The sequence below is a fragment of the Cryptomeria japonica genome, chromosome 11, assembly GCF_030272615.1.
Source record: "Cryptomeria japonica chromosome 11, Sugi_1.0, whole genome shotgun sequence".
Classification (NCBI taxonomy): Eukaryota; Viridiplantae; Streptophyta; class Pinopsida; order Cupressales; family Cupressaceae; genus Cryptomeria; species Cryptomeria japonica.
The window spans coordinates 446039035-446058947 of NC_081415.1; the positions used below are offsets into that span (position 1 = coordinate 446039035).

At 38.9% G+C, this 19913-nt stretch overlaps 1 protein-coding gene across 6 annotated transcripts in view; it reads right to left on the reverse strand.

The window, feature by feature from the left end:
* The window catches only part of LOC131041396 (haloacid dehalogenase-like hydrolase domain-containing protein At2g33255), a 125507-nt gene that overhangs the window by 45738 nt on the left and 59856 nt on the right, over positions 1–19913 (reverse strand). The gene's annotated exons all lie outside the window — the stretch shown is intronic.

Below are 19913 nucleotides of genomic sequence, written 5' to 3' on the forward strand. Positions count from 1 at the left end.
CTAAGCTATCAACTCAACAACCTCGTGAAACATGGAAACAACCCCGAAGTGTGGGACCTTGCACAAGGGGTTGAATCTCCGGAGAAGGTCGGCTTCCTTCTCAATCCAAGTGCAGGTGTTGAACCAACTCAACACTTCAAATCTTACTTCTAAGCCTATCCTAACAGCTTGCAGAAGAAAAGGGAAGAGAGAAATACTATAAATGAAAGGAGGTGATGCACCAAGATAAGAGATGTTTCTCTCCCCACCCGAAATGGCACAAAGAATCAACTGAAACACCTAGGAGATGCACAAACTTCAGCTGCATGAATGACCTCACTGCACATATGGAGGTTAGAACTTGTTGAATGTCAAGAGGGGAGAAGGTTTCCCACAAGTCACACCCAGAAATAGTTTAACACAGCATATATGTGAAAGAAAGCCACAAACATACACTTATAATGAAGGTAAGAACACATACACAACATTCATAAGTTGAAGTAAGGCAAGAATGATGATTTCAATTCATTCAAAGGCCTATGGCCAAACTTACAGTTGCAGAAATGCAAAATATACAAGTCTTTAAGAGAAGTGGAAGAGCATAGAATAGCTCAAGCCAGTAGGGAAAAGAACCCTTTACAATGAGGCCTAACAACCTGTTGTGACCATTTCACACATCGCCCCATTAGAATGGGGACCCCCTCTTTTTCTTAGGTTTTTTTGCTTTCCTTGGTTAGGTTTTCTCTCTGCTTGCTAGGTTTTGGAGTGAAGTGAGTGGTCGCCTGGGCTGGGTAGATTAGGGTTTCTCCCTGAGAGCTCGTCTTAGGGTCTCTTTCAAGTTGAGTCCAGCCTGGTTTTGGGAAGTCCTTAGTTGTCTGTCTGGAGCCCTAGGTTTGCCTTAGTGAAGCTTTTCCTTTCAGGAGAAATGAAGATGAATAGGATGATAGGTCTCAGGGCAAGATAGGTCTGGATTAATAGCTTTCTTGTCAAAGTCCTAATTTTCTCCAGGTCCAAGTCGATTGAGCAGAGTCGGTGGTCAAAGAGAGATGGAAGTGGCGATTTTAGAAACTGATGAACAAATGCACTTGATAATGATTGAAGGAGTTTTGAAAAGATATGATCAAGGTTGTTAACTTTTGAGGCGTAATTGGGGAAGTTGATACATTCTTTGCCTTGAAGAAGAGTTTTTAGACTTTGAAATGATGAAAGCCAGCCTGGGAGGTGATTTTCGCTCCTGACCCTTCCAAAGGGTCCAGAGCGAAATCTTCCTTTCTTGGCTTCCTTTGGCCCTGAAAACCTAGTTGGACCTTGCTTAGACCAAGTTGGATGAGGAATTGTCTTGATTATGAAAGGAGGAAGATGATTTGATCAAATTTGGAAGAAAATGAGATGAACCAAGGTGAGAAACTAGTCAAGAATAGGGATTTCGCTCCTGACCCTTCCAAAGGGTCCCGAGCGAAAATCCTTGTACACCTCAATTTATCACTTCTCAAGACCAATTTCATAGTTCCTTAGGCATGTTTGGGGGTGTCTTGACATGTTCTAACCATAGGAGGTGAGTAAAGGTAGATGAGGTAAAGATTTTAGCCAAGAATGTGAATTTCGCTCTTGACCCTTCCAAAGGGTCCAGAGCGAAATTCTTGAAAACACTCATTTTTCCTTTAGCAAGAGTCAGGACCAAGGTGGAGATGCATGAGGAAGGATTTGTGTTTGCCTCCCAAAGAGAATTGGAGTTGAAAAGGTCAAGAGTCAAGCTCAAATCTTGATTTTCGCTCTGGACCCTTTGTCCAGAGCGAAAATCTTTGTAGCCCACATTTCCTTCCCAATTTTGGCTAAGTGTTGGTTTCTAGGGCATGTTTGAGGATGAATTGGTATGTTCTTGCCTTGAGATGGAATTGATTGATTTTGAAAAGCAAGATTTTGACCTAAAGGAGAATTTCGCTCTTGACCCTTCCAAAGGGTCCAGAGCGAAGTTCATCATAAACTTCATTTGCTACCTTGTTTGAGCTTGAAACCTTGTCCTTAGGTGGAAAATGATCTAAGTTTGCTTCGTGATGTGGTTTGAAGTTGGAGAAGTGAGTGATCAAGCCTAGAATGAGATTTTCACTCCTGACCCTTCCAAAGGGTCCAGAGCGAAAATCCTCTTAAAGCTCATTTCCTCCCTAGTTTGACTAAATTTTGATTTGCAGGGTATCTTGAAAGGAAGGATGGACATCTTGTAGCCTTTGGAAATGTTTGGAAGCATTGAAATGTGAAGGATTTTGGACCAAAAGATGAATTTCGCTCTTGACCCTTCCAAAGGGTCCAAAGCGAAATTCCTAAAAACACTTATTTTTCATTGGAGGAGGTCAAATCCTTGGTTTCTTATGGTGTGGATGGAAGCGAGATAGCATGCCTTTGCCTCTTGAGGTTGTTTTGAATTGGAGAAATGAAGAACTTAGCCCAAATCTTGATTTTTGCTCCTGACCCTTCCAAAGGGTCCAGAGCGAAAATCTCCCTAGGATGCATTTCCTCCTTTATTTGGCGAAAATTTGATGTCCAAGGCATGATGAGAAGGAGAATGAACATGACCTTGCCTTTGAGAGTGTTTGGTAGCTATGAAAATGAAGGATTTTAGCCAAGAAAGGAAATTTCGCTCTTGACCCTTCCAAAGGATGGAGAAATAACCCTAAAACAAGATTTTCGCTAGAGAGGAGTGAGGCAAGGTGTTCTAAGTCTTAGAGGTGATTTGAAGTTGAAAGGATGGAGAAATAACCCTAAAACAAGATTTTCGCTCCTGACCCTTCCAAAGGGTCTAGAGCGAAAATCCTAAAATCTACATATTCCTTTCAAATTTATGCTAAACCATGCCTAGACCAAGGTGAAAGATGCCCTTGAGATTGCCCTTGAGTTGATTGTTGTCTCCAGAAATGATTATTTTAGGCCAGAGGAGGAAATTCGCTCTTGACCCTTCCAAAGGGTCCAGGGCGAAAATCCTTCAATCACCTATTTTTCCTTGCAAAATCAAGTCAAAATTGGATTGAATGGGAGAAGAGAGATGTTTCCTTGCCTTGTGAGGTGAATTCAAGATGAAATGATGAGGAAATGAGCTACAAACAAGAAATTCGCTCTTGACCCTTCCAAAGGGTCCAGAGCGAAATTCTGGATGGGTCCTGTCCCTGGCTAGGTTTTGAGCAAATTTGACCTTTTTTGGCCTTGTGAGGATCAAACCAATATTGCCAAGTTGAGAATGGACCCTAGAGATTGCCTTAGAGAAGGTTGTTGATCTAACAAAGGTGAGTTGTGACCTAAAGGTTGAATTTCGCTCCTGACCCTTCCAAAGGGTCCAGAGCGAAATTCCCATTCTCACCTAATTTACCCATGTGAAAGGCTAAAAAGTTGAAATCCTAGGTTTTGTTAAGCCAAAACAAGCGTATGTTCACCTTCCAGAGGATTTTGGGGAGAAAAATGGGGTATTTAAGGCCTAATCAAGAAAATCACTCCTGACCCTTCCAAAGGGTCCAGGGCGAAATCCTTGAAGACACCTATTATTCACCCTTGTTAGACTAAGTCAAAAGCAAATTGCAAAATTTTGATGCCAAAAACATGAAAGATGGCAAATCTAGGTTGTAAGGATGTTCATTAATGAAGCGAACAAACCTAGATAAAAGGTTCAAACAAGCCTCCTTGGAGAGACCTAAACTATGAACATTCAAGTGCCTAAGGAGAATGAAAATTCATCAAACCTTGATCAAGCTTTAGCATTCGTTAAGCTAGCCTATATCTTTTCATTGAATTTGCCAATTAAACACACTTGGGAGACTAAGACAAATTCACATAAATTGAGGCACTTATAAATTGATCAATTAATTTTTCTAAGCCTTGAAATAAATGAAGAATCCACCTTAGCTTTGAAATTAATTTTTAAAAAATCAAAAATTCACATTTTGGCGCCCAAGATTTATTATTTTTACTTATTTATCAAGTCGGCCAAGCTTGTGGAGGGGTTTGTTTAAAATTATTTAAGCCTTTACAAAGTCTGCCTAGAGGCAAAATAGGGTGAGCGCCCCATAAAGGGAAGGTGTTCTTTTGAAATTTTAAATCATTCATTCACTTTCTCTCATGCAAACTTGAAGAGAAGACCTATAAGGCGAATTTCTTACTAGTTGAAGGCAAATTTCCAGATCTTGAAGGTTAATTGAAAGCGAATTTCTGATTAAGAAGGCGAAATTGAGCAGATTGAAAGATAATTTCCAGATTTTGGAAGATATTTGAAGACTAGTTGAAGGCGAATTTTCTGATTGAGAAGCTGATTGAAGGCGAATTTCCAGATTTTGGAGGATAATTTCCAGATCTTGAAGGCTGATTGAAGGTTAATTCATCCAAAGGAGGAGTCTAAAATTCAGATCAAACATCTTTGTCCAGCAAATTCTCATTTTCCTTTATTCATTTTTCAGAGGTTGATAGCTAAAAATCAAGGAAGAGGTATGTATAATCAGTTTTCTGAAAGCTTATTCAAGATTTAGTTTGATTTTTCATAGCAATCCTTTGAAAGTCTTAAGTCTTGTACAATCAGATTTCAATTCACAATTAATATTAATTTGAAAATTCATAGTTCTAAGGATTTATCACATTATTTTCAAATTAATATTTAGTTAATTCCTTGAAAAGACTTGAATCCCATACCTTAAGGTATTATGCTCAAACCCTAACTTTAAGCTTTTGTGTAGGTATCAAATGACGACCCCCAGGACCGGTGGATCCACTACTCGGCAAGCTCTCATCAAGGAGGATCAGAAGAACGATGAATTGGAGACCAGGATCGTGTCCAAGTGGAGCAAAATCGGAGACACCAATCTAGGAAACTTCAATGTGAAGAAGTTTCGAGAAGCGCCCTACATTGGCAAACCGTCACCCGTTGCAAAGAAGATAATTGAGAGTGGTATCATCAAGGCCGCAGGTTTCCCTCCTGCAGTCAAGTGTCATAAATTGATGATCGAGTGTGTTCGGCACTATGATTCACACTCAAGGACAATCATAGCCAAGGATGGAACTATCTTAGCCTACCTTTCAGAGGAAGCTATAAGCAAAGCTTTTCATCTCCCAGAGCATAAAGACATGATCTACAAGAGCTTGGAAGGAGCTAGGTCTATCTACGAGGATGATCCTGATTCCTGTCTGAACTTCATCAACAAGAATTGGTTGCTCAAAAGTCGACCTCGCTTGAACAAGATTCCCAATACACCGCACAGAATCGACTTCCAAGAAGAATTCAAGGACTTGATAACCTTGCTCAATCGGGTCACGGGTGCCTCTCAAGCTTTCTTCTTCGACAAGTGGATGTTCTTCTTCATACAACTGATCGTCCAAGGAAAGGGAATGCTCAATTGGGCTAGAATCTTTAGCAACAACCTAGACGTGCAATTGAGAAGGCTAAATCCTACCAAGTCATTTCACATGAGTTCATATGTTATATATGCCTTGATCAAAAGTTTTGAGTACGTAGGGTTACCGCACAGTGGAGTTGTTGGGAGAGGACCCGAAGAAATAAGAGTTTGTGATTCTTATGTTCAATTGCATCATCCGCCAAGGAGTGACTACAAGCTAGTCAATGACACCTTCACGATGTATATCGCCAGGACATTGCAAGGGAGGATTCACAATCGACTGTCTCTGAAAGCGCAAGAACTCGTGAAGAAGCATGGTGCATGGTTCATTCAGTTTCCAAAATTCACATACATCAAAGTTCATGGATGTCCTTCACCTCCCTACATGTTGCCGAGATATCCTACAGACAGGATAATACTACTTGAGGTGACTAGGCAGTTGGCAGCTTATGCTAGAGCATCAAGACACAAGCATGGAAATGGAATTCCCATGCCTATCCTGCTGGGAAATTCAATTGAAGTGTGTCCTAATACTCAGGCCGTGGAAGATGCGGAGAAGGAATTATCTCTATATTCATTCACATCCTTTGCCTCAAGAGAGAATTTTGATCCTCATGGTCATATAGAAGAGACAGCCGGGAAGAAGTACAAACATGAGTTTCAAGTAGAAGACTTCTGGATGAATATTCAGGATGATATAGAAATGAAAAGAAAGATGCATTCCAGGTTACCCTTGGATCTCATCAGGAAATGCAAAATTTACAGAGTAGCTGATCAAGCCCAAGACAGTAATAGATGCCTCCAATCATCCTATGAGAAGGAAGATAAAAAAGTGAAGATAGATTGGAATGAGCCAGAGGTTTTAGACCTAAGAGCTTTGATGGCTCCCGTTTTATCTTGCACTCGCAGATGGGTGGACGTACAGCATCAAAAGTTGAAGGAGTAGAATGTATCCATGACATTCACCTTGGAAACAAGACCAGAAGAAGGAGAGGCAAGTGTGAGTGAGAATACTTCTCATTCCAAAGGTTCAAAGAGGAAAGAAGGACTTGAGAAGAGAGAGCCTTCCAAGAAGAAGCAGAAAGTGAATCCTGATCGCCCACCAAGCACATCTTCTAGGTATGAAAAGGAAGCAAGACAAGGAGAAGATCAGAGGCAGATAGTGTATGAAATTGATGAGTCTATGGAATCCATGATACAGAATGATAAACAAGGAAAAGGACAGACACCTCAGCATTCATCGAGTCAATCTCCCCAGGTTGGTGCTAATGAGCAACAAGAAAAAAAGAATGATGATGAAGCAACATCTCCTTTCAGGGAAGATAGACCTCTACCTAAAGAAATACAAGTGAGGGAAAGGAAATCTATCATTCCAGATTAGCTAAAAGAGAGGTTGACAAGGGTAGTTGTGGTCGAAGAGGAAGAACAAGTATTTGACTTGGAAAGCCTCATAGGAAATTCTCATGAAGAAATAGAAAAGAAGAAGGCCACAAAGATGTCAAAGGTAATTAGAGATGAGATAGGATCCAGAAAAGTGCAGATAGCTACACCAGTGGTGGACAAGTATGAAGATGAGATTCTAGCAGAAGAATACGATCTGGAAACATTCGATCTTGGTCCACTTACCACCGTGCAAGCCATGGAAGAAGCAACTGATTCACTGAAAGCACTTAATGACAAACTCAAAGAAGAAATGAAAAAGAATAAGAAACTAGAAAAGGAGGTCAGTGCTCGGAGGAATTATTTTAGCCATCTTAATCAACCTTTGAGACGACAGGATCCAGCAATATCTCCTTTGCATGCACTTCCTCTTGAATCAATAAATGAGGCGGAAAGGGTAAAGAGCTTGGTCCAACTCATGAGTTCTTGGATTGATGAATCTTACAAGGTGGCCATGGAATTCGCAACAAGGATGATGAAGACGATCCACCGTGCTATCCAAGTTCTTGAGATCATCCATAATCTATTGGTAACAGTGGATGCATTTGCTCACACTAGAGATGTTGTCATCCCGGTCTTGCAAGTGATAAGAAGGACTCCAAGACATGTTCTAGCGCAAGAGAAGATAATGAATGGAGAAGCCCATAGCCTTCTGCAGTGGTCAACTTTACTCCAGATAAAGGAAGTTCTTTTCGAAGATATCAATTCCAGATGTGGTCGAGTTGAGGAAACCATCCACCCTATTCAAGACAAGGTATTTGAGGTATTGCGTACGATCCTTGGCAGAAGAATTGAGATCGAGACGGATGTAGACATCCAGGAATTGGAAGACAAGATCAGGATCATCTTTTGCAAAGAGGAGAACACAGTCACCGAAGAGCAGCGAAATCAGATGCATGCTACTATGTTCCTGACCGAGAAAACAAAAGAGCTTGGGCCTGGATGGGAGGCGACCCTTCTCGCAGCTTTTGATCAAGTCCTTCACTTGGAAGAACGAATGAAGAATCTTCCTAAGATTCCTATTGCTGAGATTGAGAAGATTACGTCCAGATTCATTGAATATGCTAGAAAAGAGCATAGGAAGGGGAACAAAGTTCTAGATGAAAAGTTGTTATAAAATGAAGTGGCAACTTAATTCCTATTGGTCTGTCTCCTCGTTATTTGTGCCAATTTTTATTGGCTATGGATTGATAATGTTTATCTAAATGGGGACTTTTTTTGTAACAAACCCTAATTAGGGTTTAGGTGTCAAAATCTCAGCCATCGATCTTCTTTTGATCCAGGCCGTTCATTGTATTTGAGAGTGCTATATAAGCCCTCACTCATTTCATTTTTAAAAAAAGTTAGAAAGTTAGAGAGTTAGAGAGAAATAAGTTTAATATCAGTAGCAGAGAAATAAGGTGTGAAGAGAGAAATTTGAACAATTGTTGTTTTATTTGGCTATGAGATCAATAAAATATTGAAGTTATGGTGTTTTATTGCAATCCTTGTGACTATTTTCATGGTTGTTTATCTTCTTGAATCACTCTTAGTAGAGATAGCATTTAAGTTTTAAGTTTGAAGGACGAATGTTGTGCTTGATCTTTGATAAGACTCACATTCCAAACCACTAGCTGCTTACTGATTGTAAGAACGCCTTGTGTGGTCAACTAGAAACCTTGAGATTGATTAAGAGTTCAATCATCATTAGAAGTATTGATATGTATCTCATTGATAGTATCTATCTCCTTGGTGATTTGAAAATCGTTGAATCCCCTTAGAAGATCGCACCAATTCCAGTGGAGTTGTAATCCTTTGGTGATACTGAAATTGGTAGAATCTTATCAAGACTAGTCCTCATTAAGTCATTCTTAGGGTTAGTTTAAGTATCTCTTCCTTGAATCCTTTATCTTTTGATCTTTTTTTTTTGAAACCAGTTAGCGTTAGGAAAATCCTGTTCCCTCATTTGAAAAGTAGTCACATGAACAAGCTTTCTCTAAAAGTACGTAAGGCCCCTTGAAAAACAATAAACACAACGACCACTGGTGCTTATCCACGAGTAGAGAACCTACATAAAAGAACCTTGAAGTTTCACCGATTGATCCTTCTTTGCAATATCTTCAGCATTCGGTAACTTTACTCAAGAGAGGATAAGATACCTCTGGGTATTTTATTCTGTGTTTGATCGTGTACAGAATACACATCAACACAACCTTATATAGAAAACTGGTTGAAAGAGTTGTTGGAGCATTAAAAACCTTGAGTGTCGATCACACCATCTAGAAGTGTTGCAAGCCGGAAGGAAGTTAGGAAGACTTCGGAAGCACAAGTTGTCGAAGTTGGGAAGACTAAGGAAGGAACTTCGAAACCTCGGGGCTTCGGAGTTCCGAGGAAGAGAAGAAGGCAAAGGAAAGGAACTTCGGAACCTCGGGGTTCCGAAGTTCCGGGGAAGAGAAAAAGGCAAAGGAAAGGAACTTCGGAACCTCAGGGTTTCAGAGTTTCGGGGAAGAGAAGAAGGCAGGCAAAGGAAAGGAACTTCGGAACACGAGGTTCCGGAGTTTTGAAGAAGAGAAAGGAGACTAAGGAAAGGAACTTCGAAACCTTGGGGTTTCGGAGTTCTGGGGAAGAGAAGAAGGCAAAGGAAAGGAACTTCGGAACCTCAAGGTTTCGGAGTTCTGAGGAACTGAAGAAGGCAAAGGAAAGGAACTTCAGAACCTCGGGGTTCCGGAGTCCGAGCAAGAGAAGAAGGCAAAGGAAAGGAACTTCGGAACCTCGGGTTTTCGGAGTTCCGAGAAACTTCCTCCAGACAAGATAACACTTCACACTTCATAATTCCATTGCTTTTCTCCTTGATCAACTAGAGCAATGTTGGTCCATGGATCGTATCTTTGATCGGTTCTCACTGACGGACCAAGGGTGTCATAAAATGACAACAGAAACTTTTGCTCCCATAGCAAAGATGAGCACCATTCAATTAGTTCTAACCCTTGCAACATAGTATAACTGGAAAGCCCAAATGGACATAAAGAGTGCCCTCAATCGATGTGTTTTTTATGCACTTCAAACACAGAATAAAATACCAAACGTATTTTGTCCTCTCTTGATCAAAATTTTCTTGGATGTTGAATTATATGATCAACCAAGATGACTCCATGGTTTCTATAGTCAGGGCTTGATGTGTAGATAGCTCAATTGGTTGATGTGAATACTGGTAATCCAAGGGGACTTATATTGAATGCTTGAATGTTGAATGTTTGGACGTTGATGGAACATGGCAATTAACTTGATTAAAAAAAGGGCAAAAGAATGGGGTTAAAGAAGTCTAATCTAATCCTAAGTATGTAGGAACGATGGACAATCTTTGGTGAAACTCAACTAAACTTTGCTTCGACATGCAAAGCAACAACTCCACAAAGCTTAGTGTGATCTTCTAAGGAGAGCAAAATGATGTTCAAATCACTATTAACAACAAGGATACCATCAATTCAATACATATCAAAGTGTGAATAGCAATTGAAGTTAAGCTCATTTAAGGATTCCAATTGACCACATAAGGCAAATTTATAGACAACAAATTGCTAGTGGCACGGATATATGAATTTCACCATTGATCGTGCACAAAGATCTCCCATTCATCTAAACACCATGAAAATGAATTGAGAAATAGAGACCATCCACCCTGTTGAAATAACACATCAAATTCACCATAGCTTCAATGAAATCATATGCTCTTTACAACAAAGTCTTGACAACAATCTTTGTCTTCTCCTAATCTAACTTCTATTCTAATTGCTATCTATGAGCTATTATCTATTACTCCACCGTTATTCTACTCTTGTTAACCTTTTAAAAATGAGTCATTTGAGCCTTTTATAGTGCTCTCAATAAAATTCAATGGCTTAGATTGATTCACAATCAATGGCCGAGATTGAAACCCTAATTAGGGTTTGTTACAACAACTTCCTTCTGGCCAATAAGATCATTACAATGAATTGGACACAAGTCCAACTTCATTTCTAACCAATGAGAGAATAGTATTTGATGAGGCGCCATGCATCACTTGCTCCACCATGAGATGAATCAGGTTCATTGAACTTGGACTTGCTGATGTGGAAGTAACTTGATTGGCTTGAATGCGAATAGGATGCCACATCAGCCTCTTCTGAAACTATCTCCATTCCTTGATCGCGTTCACTCTTCTTTACTCTAACTTGGAAATTTTCCTCCTTGTCGTGCATTCACAATCTCAACTTTGAATCAAGAAGTATTTTCTTCCTTACCCTTCTTTGATCTTGGGGTTCCTTGCCTTGGATTTGGAACATGTTGTTGTCTTGAAAAGTAGACTTTGATGAATATTTAGTCTTCGTTTCACTTTGAATGTTCATCTTCCCTAGTGTAATGTCCCCTATTTATGCTCTGTTCATTATCAAAATAATACCTATGTTATGCTCCTTATTAAACCAAATTCAATCTTATTTTTGTAGTACTCTAAAGAACCAACCCCAATCGCTAACTATTCCATCCCTTAGGCTCTTGCTCGTCTAAGGCACTTGACACCAGTTCTCTCTCAGGTCCCACATTACTCAACTCAGTCCTCTCATCCTTAGGGCACGCAACCCAGATTTAGGAGTCTTTTACCCTTAGGGCACCTCTCAACTGGATTTACTCTGCCTCTCCTTAGCAGCAGCCATCTCCCTTGGGGATTTGGAGAAATACGGATTCGGCTGACGATTGGATGGAATTTTGTTATTTAACTTGATACTTATTGGTTAAATTCAATATCTAATTATTGGTAAGTATTTGAGTTTTATTTATTGCAAGTTTAGATTGATTCATTGATACATGGTGAATTCGTTCAGATTTTTTTATGCTGATTAACTGTACATTCATTCCCATAATCTTATTGTTTTAAATCTATACATGTTCATACATTTGTTAATATATTTATCGTGTAATTGTTGTTAGGTACACAGCAACTGTAAATTCATGCTTAATTTAATATCTACTGTCATTATATTTGATATTTCTAAATAATATTCGTAGTTGTATTATCTATAATAGTCTCGTGCCAAATTACTGATGAACCTAGCAAGAATAACGTTTAGAATAGATACAGATTTCAGATGCCAGTCCACGTGACTGCTGCTGTTATTATCCACGTATTCTCTATCCCACGTTTATTTTCGCAGAAGTTCTTTCTTCTCTTTTTTCCTACCTTACATTCGAATCCCTCCCCCACATAATATATTTGTGGAAGTAAACGATTTAAGGCTGCCACCGTTTGAACTGGGGAGTACGTTGATTCAATCGCACCCTTTCATCAGCATTTGACTGATTAATTGCCTTTGTGATTTAATCTTCAGCCAATGCTTGTAATCATATCGGGGGTTGGATAATTTATTAATGGTTATTGGCGTGAATATTATATATAATGAATTTAATATTATTAAATGATAGAAATAGTAATGTCATTTCATCTTTCTTAATATTAATAATTCATTTCACATATGTTTATAGTAGATTATATCATACAACACATATACCCTCATGCTGAATTTAATATAATATCTCATGGTTAGTTTGTAGATCAAATAGAATAAATATACATATTAAATTTAGATATGAGATTATATTCTGAGAACATTCTATTATCATTATATATCATTAGATATGGATAGGGTTATCGCACCTATCTCGGATCTTGATCTTTCTTGTGTTGTCAACTTGAAGTCATCATGTTGTTGAGTTTTGATGTAAATGTCCCTTGATCCTCTTCCATCCTTACCATGCTTGTAGAGCACTTAGAACTTCAAATGAGAGTTTTGTGACTCGCGGTGAGTCACGCAAGTCAGCGGGCCGGGTGACCCCTGCAGGGTCACGGTGACCCTGACCCGGGCTCGGACGGGTCAGGGGGCGTGACTCACCTAACTCGCCAAGTCAGCGACTCACTCCCTGACTCGCCGAGTCCGAGGGTCATGACCCGGCCGGCGTCACTTTAAAAAGTGCAGTAAAAAAAACAAAAAAAACATAACATTTTTTAATGATTTTTTTTGCCATTTCCCTTTCTTATAACCCTAAAAGGGATTGGCATTCACTTTTATGAGTGGAAGAGAGGAAAAAAGAGAGGAAGAGAGAAAAATAGGAAGCCAAAGTTTTGCAACCAGCTGAGAGGAAGAGGTGAAAAGCTTGCACAAATCACATTGGGGCAGCACTAAAGTTGCATTGAGAGCATCAAGGAGTCCATAGAAGCTCATTTCAAACACTTCTCAACAAATTTGAAAGAGGTAAGTGTTAATTTTTATTGATTATGTTGGTTTTTTTTCTATATTTATGGATTTTTCCTTTTGTTGTTATTTTTTTTTGAAGTTCAACTTTCCAAATCTATATTGCATACTTCAATCACAATGAGATAAATAGATCAATAGCATAGCAAACCCTAGATTTTTACATCAATTTACAATTTTTTCTAAAAAAAATCTAGGGTTTGCTGATTTTTCTCAATTCTTAATTTTTTTCTTTGAAATTTGAAAACTTTTAAGATAAAACACAATGCACAAATTAGTCTTTGCTGATTTTTTTTAATTAGTTTAAATTTAAAACTTTGTAAAACACAATGCTCAAATGGTGATTTGTAAAATTGTCTTATTGCAACAGCCCTCATGTTTTGAAAACAATTTTTTTTCCTAATGGCTCATCCTAATCCTCCACAACCTAAGCCTAGGAAACATGGTCAAAAAGATGAGGCATGGAAATACACTGGGGAATTCCCTGGTAGACAAAGAAATCAAACCAAGTGTATTTTTTGTAAAGAAATTAACCATGGGGGGATAAATAAATTGAAATATCATATTGCTGGCATACGTGGTCATGATACTGAGCCTTGTACCGAGGCACCTCCCGAAGCAATCCGTTTTTGCTACGTCCAATTAGAAAATTTTGAAATACATAAGCAAACAAAAAAAAGACAAAGAGAGGAGTTATGTCATATTGGTTCCCCTCCACCCACATCCGCATCCGCATCCACAGCTGCATCCATAGGTTGTGTTGGAGAGGGTTCTTCTATGCCTCCCTTTCGTCCTAGTGCTTCTGCTAGTGCTAGTTCTTCTATTTCTACTCCTACTAGTCACACTTTTGGTCCTAGAATGCGAAAATCCAAGATAGACAATTTTTTTGTACCATGCACTACTCCTGGCGCACAACACTCGCTTGAGAGCATGTCTTGGAACAAGGAGGTCCATGATGCAGGAAGAAAAGCAATTTGCAAATTTTGGTACTTCTGCAACATTCCATTTATTGCAGCCAGGTACTTTTTTATTTGATTGTTTTAAATTAAAATTTAAAATTTTATGGTTTAAAGTTGAAAATTGAAATTGAAATTGAACTTTTCTTATTTAATCTATTTCAATTTGTGAAAGGTCTCCTTATTGGCAAGGCATGATTGATGCAGTAACCATTTGTGGGGCGGGGTTTAAAGCCCCTAGTGATACTAAATTGAGTGGCCCTCTCTTGTTGGAAATGGTGGAAGATATGAAAGTTGACCTAGAGGAGCACCGCCAATCTTGGAGCTACAAGGGTTGCACCATCATGACAGATGGTTGGACTGATAGGATGAATAGAAAACTCCTAAATTTTCTTGTTTCCAGCAGAGGTGATTGATCATTTTACTTCTCTAAATGCATTGTGATTGAAATTGAATAATTTACATTCTAATTTATTGATAATTAATTTGTTTTATTTTCAGGATCCACCATGTTTTTGAAGTCCATTGATGCTTCCTCACATGTCAAAAATGTGGCATACTTATGTGAGGCTATTGAGGAAGTTATACATGAGGTGGGGGAAGAAAATGTGGTGCAAGTGGTGACGGATAATGCAGCAAGTTATGTTGCTGCAGGTAAACTTTAAAAGTTTTCTTTTAAGTTTTAACTTTTAACTTTTAAACTTTTAAGTTTTTAACTTTTAAATATTAATGGTAAAATTTCTTGATACTTGTCGCATCTAATTCTTTAACTAATTTAAAATTGTTGCAGGAAAACTTTTGATGGAGAGGCACCGAAAAATCTTTTGGTCTCCATGTGCGGCCCATTGCCTTGACCTCATGCTGGAGGATATAGGTAAGCTTGGATGGGTGAAAGAATGCATTGAAAGGGCCAAGAATATATGCAAATTTATTTACAATCATGCATTGGTCCTTAGCATTATGAGGCAATACACGGGGGAAAGGGAGTTGGCTCGTCCTGGTATAACGAGATTTGCCTCGAATTTCCTCACATTGAAATCCTTGATAAAATCAAAGCCATCTTTGAGACGCATGTTTGTTGGTGAGGAGTGGACTTCCTCATCCTATGCTACGACCACTGCAGGGATGGATGTAGCAGATTGCATTTTTTATGAGCCAGGTTTTTGGACCCCTTGTGCAGAGATCATGCAGGTAATTTTATAAATTTATATGCATATTTTTGTTTTGTTTGCATTGTGCAACTTTGCAATTTTTCTTATTTTCATGCACACTTGTGACTTAACTATTTTTGTTTAACATTATTTGCAGGTCACTGAGCCCCTCCTACGAGTTGTTGATGGGGAGAAGCCCGCTATGGGCTACATATATGAGGGCATGGATAGGGCCAAGGAAGCCATTAGATCTATATATGCTGGAGTTGAGGATAAGTATAGGCCCATTTGGGACATAATTGATAGAAGATGGCATAACCAGCTTCATAGGCCCATCCATGCAACAGCTTATTACCTCAATCCATCATTTCGTTTCCGTGCTGATTTCAAAATGGATGAGGAGGTTCTTAGCGGGCTATATTCAGTAGTACAACGGATGGGCACTAATACCATAGCTACACTGCTTGAGATGGATGCATTTAATAATGCAGTAGGAGCGATCTTTGTCAGCCAATTGTGCAAAGAGGGTCGGACAAAATTGCAACCAGGTAGAAAATTCTAAAGTTTATGACATGCATTTTAATTTTTCATTTTAAAATCTACCTTTAAAGTTGGAAATGAGACTAATGTTTTTTTCATTTCCTTATCTTAGATAGATGGTGGCAAATGTTTGGGCCTTCAACTCCAAACCTTCAAAAAATTGTCATCCACATATTGAGCCAGCCATGCAGCGCTTCTAGATGTGAGCGCAACTGGAGCATGTTCGAGCACATCCACTCGAAGAGGCGAAATAGATTGTCTATGGAGAGGTTGAATGATCTAGTCTTTGTTCATTACAAGCTCCGTCTCAAGACCAGACAGATTTTGGACGTTGACTCCTCTCCGATCACTCTAGAGGAAGTCGACCCCGAGTCCGATTGGCTCACTGAGTCCACCGATCCAGTCTTCACTGATAAGGACCTTAAGTGGGTTGACCAGGCAGACAGAGAGGCTGAGCCTGTGGCTATGGCAGAGGAGGAGGATAGAGCACGATCAGGCACAGCACCTATGGCTACTTAGACTGGCACATCATAGGCAGAGACTATGGCTACTCAGTCATCCAGGACCTACCTTAGACGCCTTTCTAGGAGGCAGATAGACGAGCCTGAGCCTGAGCCATAGACTTGTTTTAGTTTACACTTTACAGTTATATATATGTTTGGGAACATTTGAAGTCATGGATTTTATATACATTGGACAACATTTATAACTCTATATATCTATGTTTTCTAATTCCTTCAGCTACAATTTACATTTCTATGCACGTGATGGATGTATGTTTATGTATGTGATCAAATTAGCTTCTATTTGATGATGTTATAGTGTCTTTAAGCTTAATTCAATAATGGGTGTATGAAACAAGTTTTAAATCGTTAAAAATCTCTAAATTTCAAGGGTTTTCTTATTTTGCCAAGTCATTGCCGAGTCCTAGCCGAGTCACGAGCCAAGTCAGCCTTGCCGAGTCAAAGCCGAGTCCGAGTCTGGGATCTTTGCTTCAAACACTTGGTGATTCCCTTGGAATGTTCTGATAATTGTGTTGAAAGACCCTTCATCCTCTAGAATTCATGCGAAGTCTCCTTCATGTTTGGGTAGTCTTCCTCTTAACATTGACCTTGTGCAGCTTGACTCCTTCACCATCCTTGTCAAATCCTCCCCTTCCTAGCTTTCCATCCTCACATCAAACCTAGAAAACAAGAGTTTTTTGCATTAAAACACTAGGAATGAAAACAATATTTCACAAAATTTATGCTTCCCAAAACCCTTTCAAATTTGATCATGAATTTCCAAAGCTGGAATTGATGTTGCTTGACATGTGATCTGATCAAATAATGTTCAAATCAGAATGCCCTAGCTGGAGAAATTCGCCAAAATCAGGTCTGATTTCCTGAGTTTCCAGAAGTTTGACTACTGAGTTTCTGATATCTTCATTTGATTTTGATTTTGCTTCCAACTTCGCCTACCAAAGCTTGGACAAAATAATGTCTGAAATTCGAATTTCCAAAGTCCACCGGCTGAGTGCAAAATTGGGAGATCTTCCTAAATGCGATTTTGATGTAATCTTCCTAATATTATCTGTTGTGCGAATTTGGAGAGCCAGATTGGATGTGACTTGAATTGCTTTTTAAAATAATGCTTTTTTCCTTCGTTATATAAACATCTCCTACCAAAGATCGCACCCTTTCATTCCATTTAGACTTTGCTTAAATTCGAATTTGCATTTGTTTAATGATTAAGTCGACTTTCCTCTTCTCTACAAAAAAAAGGTTTTATGTATTTTGCTTTTAAAATTCGCCTTCCTCATTTGTGAGGGTTGATTTGCCTCACCTTCCACATTTGTGTAAGTTGACCTTTCTTACCTTCCACATCAACCTAAGTTGATCCACACCCTTCTTCCTTACTAACTCAAATCGGTGTGTATCCTCGTTAACTTAAGTTGGTGCACATCCTCTTCTTTGTTTTAGGAGGTTAAAATTTGACACAGGTGATTTCTTCTTCTTATTAACCTAGGTTGATTTGCATCTCCTTCATGACTTCGAGGCTGAATATTTTAGTTAAGCAATTTTACTTTCCCATCAACCTAAGTTGATCCACAGGCCCTTTCTCATCTTTGAGGGTTGATATTTTACTTAAGCAATTTTAACCTTCTCACCAACCAAAGTTGATCCGCAGGCCTTCACTTAGAAAATTTTACTTCCTATCAACCTAAGTTGATCCACAGGCCTTCACTTGGAAAATTTTACTTCCTATCACCCTAAGTTGATCCGCAAGCCTTGACTTAGAAAATTTTACTTCGTATCAACCTAAGTTGGTCCACAGGCCTTCACTTAGAAAATTTCACTTCCTATCAACCTAAGTTGATCCACGGGCCTTTCTGGTATTTGAGGGTTGATCTCAAGTTGTTGCGCAAGCCCCTGCTTATTAACTTAAGTTGATGTGCAGGCCCTTGCTTGATGTTGGAGGTTGAAATTTTTCTTTACCTTGATGGTTGATTGATCCTTCAAACTTCATCTTTTTTTTTTTGCCCTCTAAAGTCGATTGACTTCTTTTTTTTAAGAGGTAAATTGTCCAAGCCTATTGCCTTAGAATTTTGCTCTCTCCTAAAGATGAAAATTTAAATGCACAAGAGAGGGACTTCATTATACAAAGAAGATTTTATTTCCTTAAAAAACCATTATTTTCCCAAAATCAAACCCTAGAAGGGAATTCCCTAGTTCATTCACCTTGACTCCGTCCTGACAACCTTGGCAATTCTTGCAACATATTAACATTACTGACAGCTTACAACCTCAAGCAATTTTGCAACATGACCTCAATCTGACATCTCGTACTCACTAGCAAAGGTTAACGACTAAAGAAACTATTGCCAAGCTAAACAAACTAAGACACCTAATCTAAGCAAAAAGTGGAGGTCGATGTGTGAAAATGTCACAACACCCTCCTCAATGGTGATCTGGAAGAAGAGGTTTACATGACTCAACCTCAAGGTTGCACGCAAAGAGAACCAGGTATGTAGATTGGTGGAGACTCTTTATGGCCTAAAACAAGCCCCCAATGCATGGTACATTAAGATTTATCAATACTTGGTTGAACAAGGCTTTCAAAGAAATCCTTCGGATCCCAATTTGTATGTCAAGAGTGCTGGTAATGACACCATTTTTCTAGTCATCTATGTCAATGAAATCATCATTACTGGTAGTGGAGAACACTTGCTTGAGCAAATCAAACTGAACATGTGTCTAGCATTTGATATGACAGATTTGAAACTTTTGTATTATTGTCTCAATGTAGAGGTTTGGCAAACAAGTGGCAACATTTTCATCTCTCAGTCGAAGTATGCCATGAGTTTGTTGGAGAAGTTCGTGATGCAAGATTGTGAACCTTCATTTACACCTATGGAGAAAGGGCTAAAACTATCAGCCAAATCAAATTCACCTGTGGTGAATGAGTCGGCATTCAGACAACTAGTTGGCAGTCTCATCTATCTTGCAACCACTAGACCTGATCTTACTTATGCTATGAGCTACATATATCGTTTCATGACAGCCCCTACAGCAGAACATTGGGTTGAAACAAAGTGTGTACTAAAATATGTGAAAAGGACACCTAACTTTGACATTTTGTACAGTAGAAGCAAAGATCCTTGACTGATTGGTTTTACAAACTCAAATTGGATAGGCTTTGTTGATGACATGAAGTCTACTTTTGGGTATGTCTTCAGTCTTGGCACTCATGTAGTCACACTGACCAATAAGAAGTAGCATGCAATAGCTCTTTACTCAACAAAAGCAGAGTATCAAGGAACTGCTAAGGCAACATGTGAGGCAGTTTGGATTCGAAGGATGCTTTCTAACATAAAAATGTCTCAAGCAGGGCCTTCACCCTTGTTCTATGGCAATCAAAGGGTGTTGAAACTTGCCAAGAATTCAATCTTCCACGAGCGCACCAAACATGTAGAGCTTCATTGTCATTTCATTCGCCAACTAGTTGAAGATGGAACTATGGTCTTGCAGTATGTTCCAACTGTGGACTACATTGCAAACATTCTCACCAAGCCAATGAGCCCAGACAAGCTTGTAAAATTCGATAGGATGACCATTGAGGGTATTAAAGTATTTATCATATTATTTAATGCTCATATAGTTGTTTTTAGTTATTTTAGTTTGTTTCTATTTCAGCTTTCTGTTCACGATTGTTTCTTATAGAAACATCGTCTTGTAT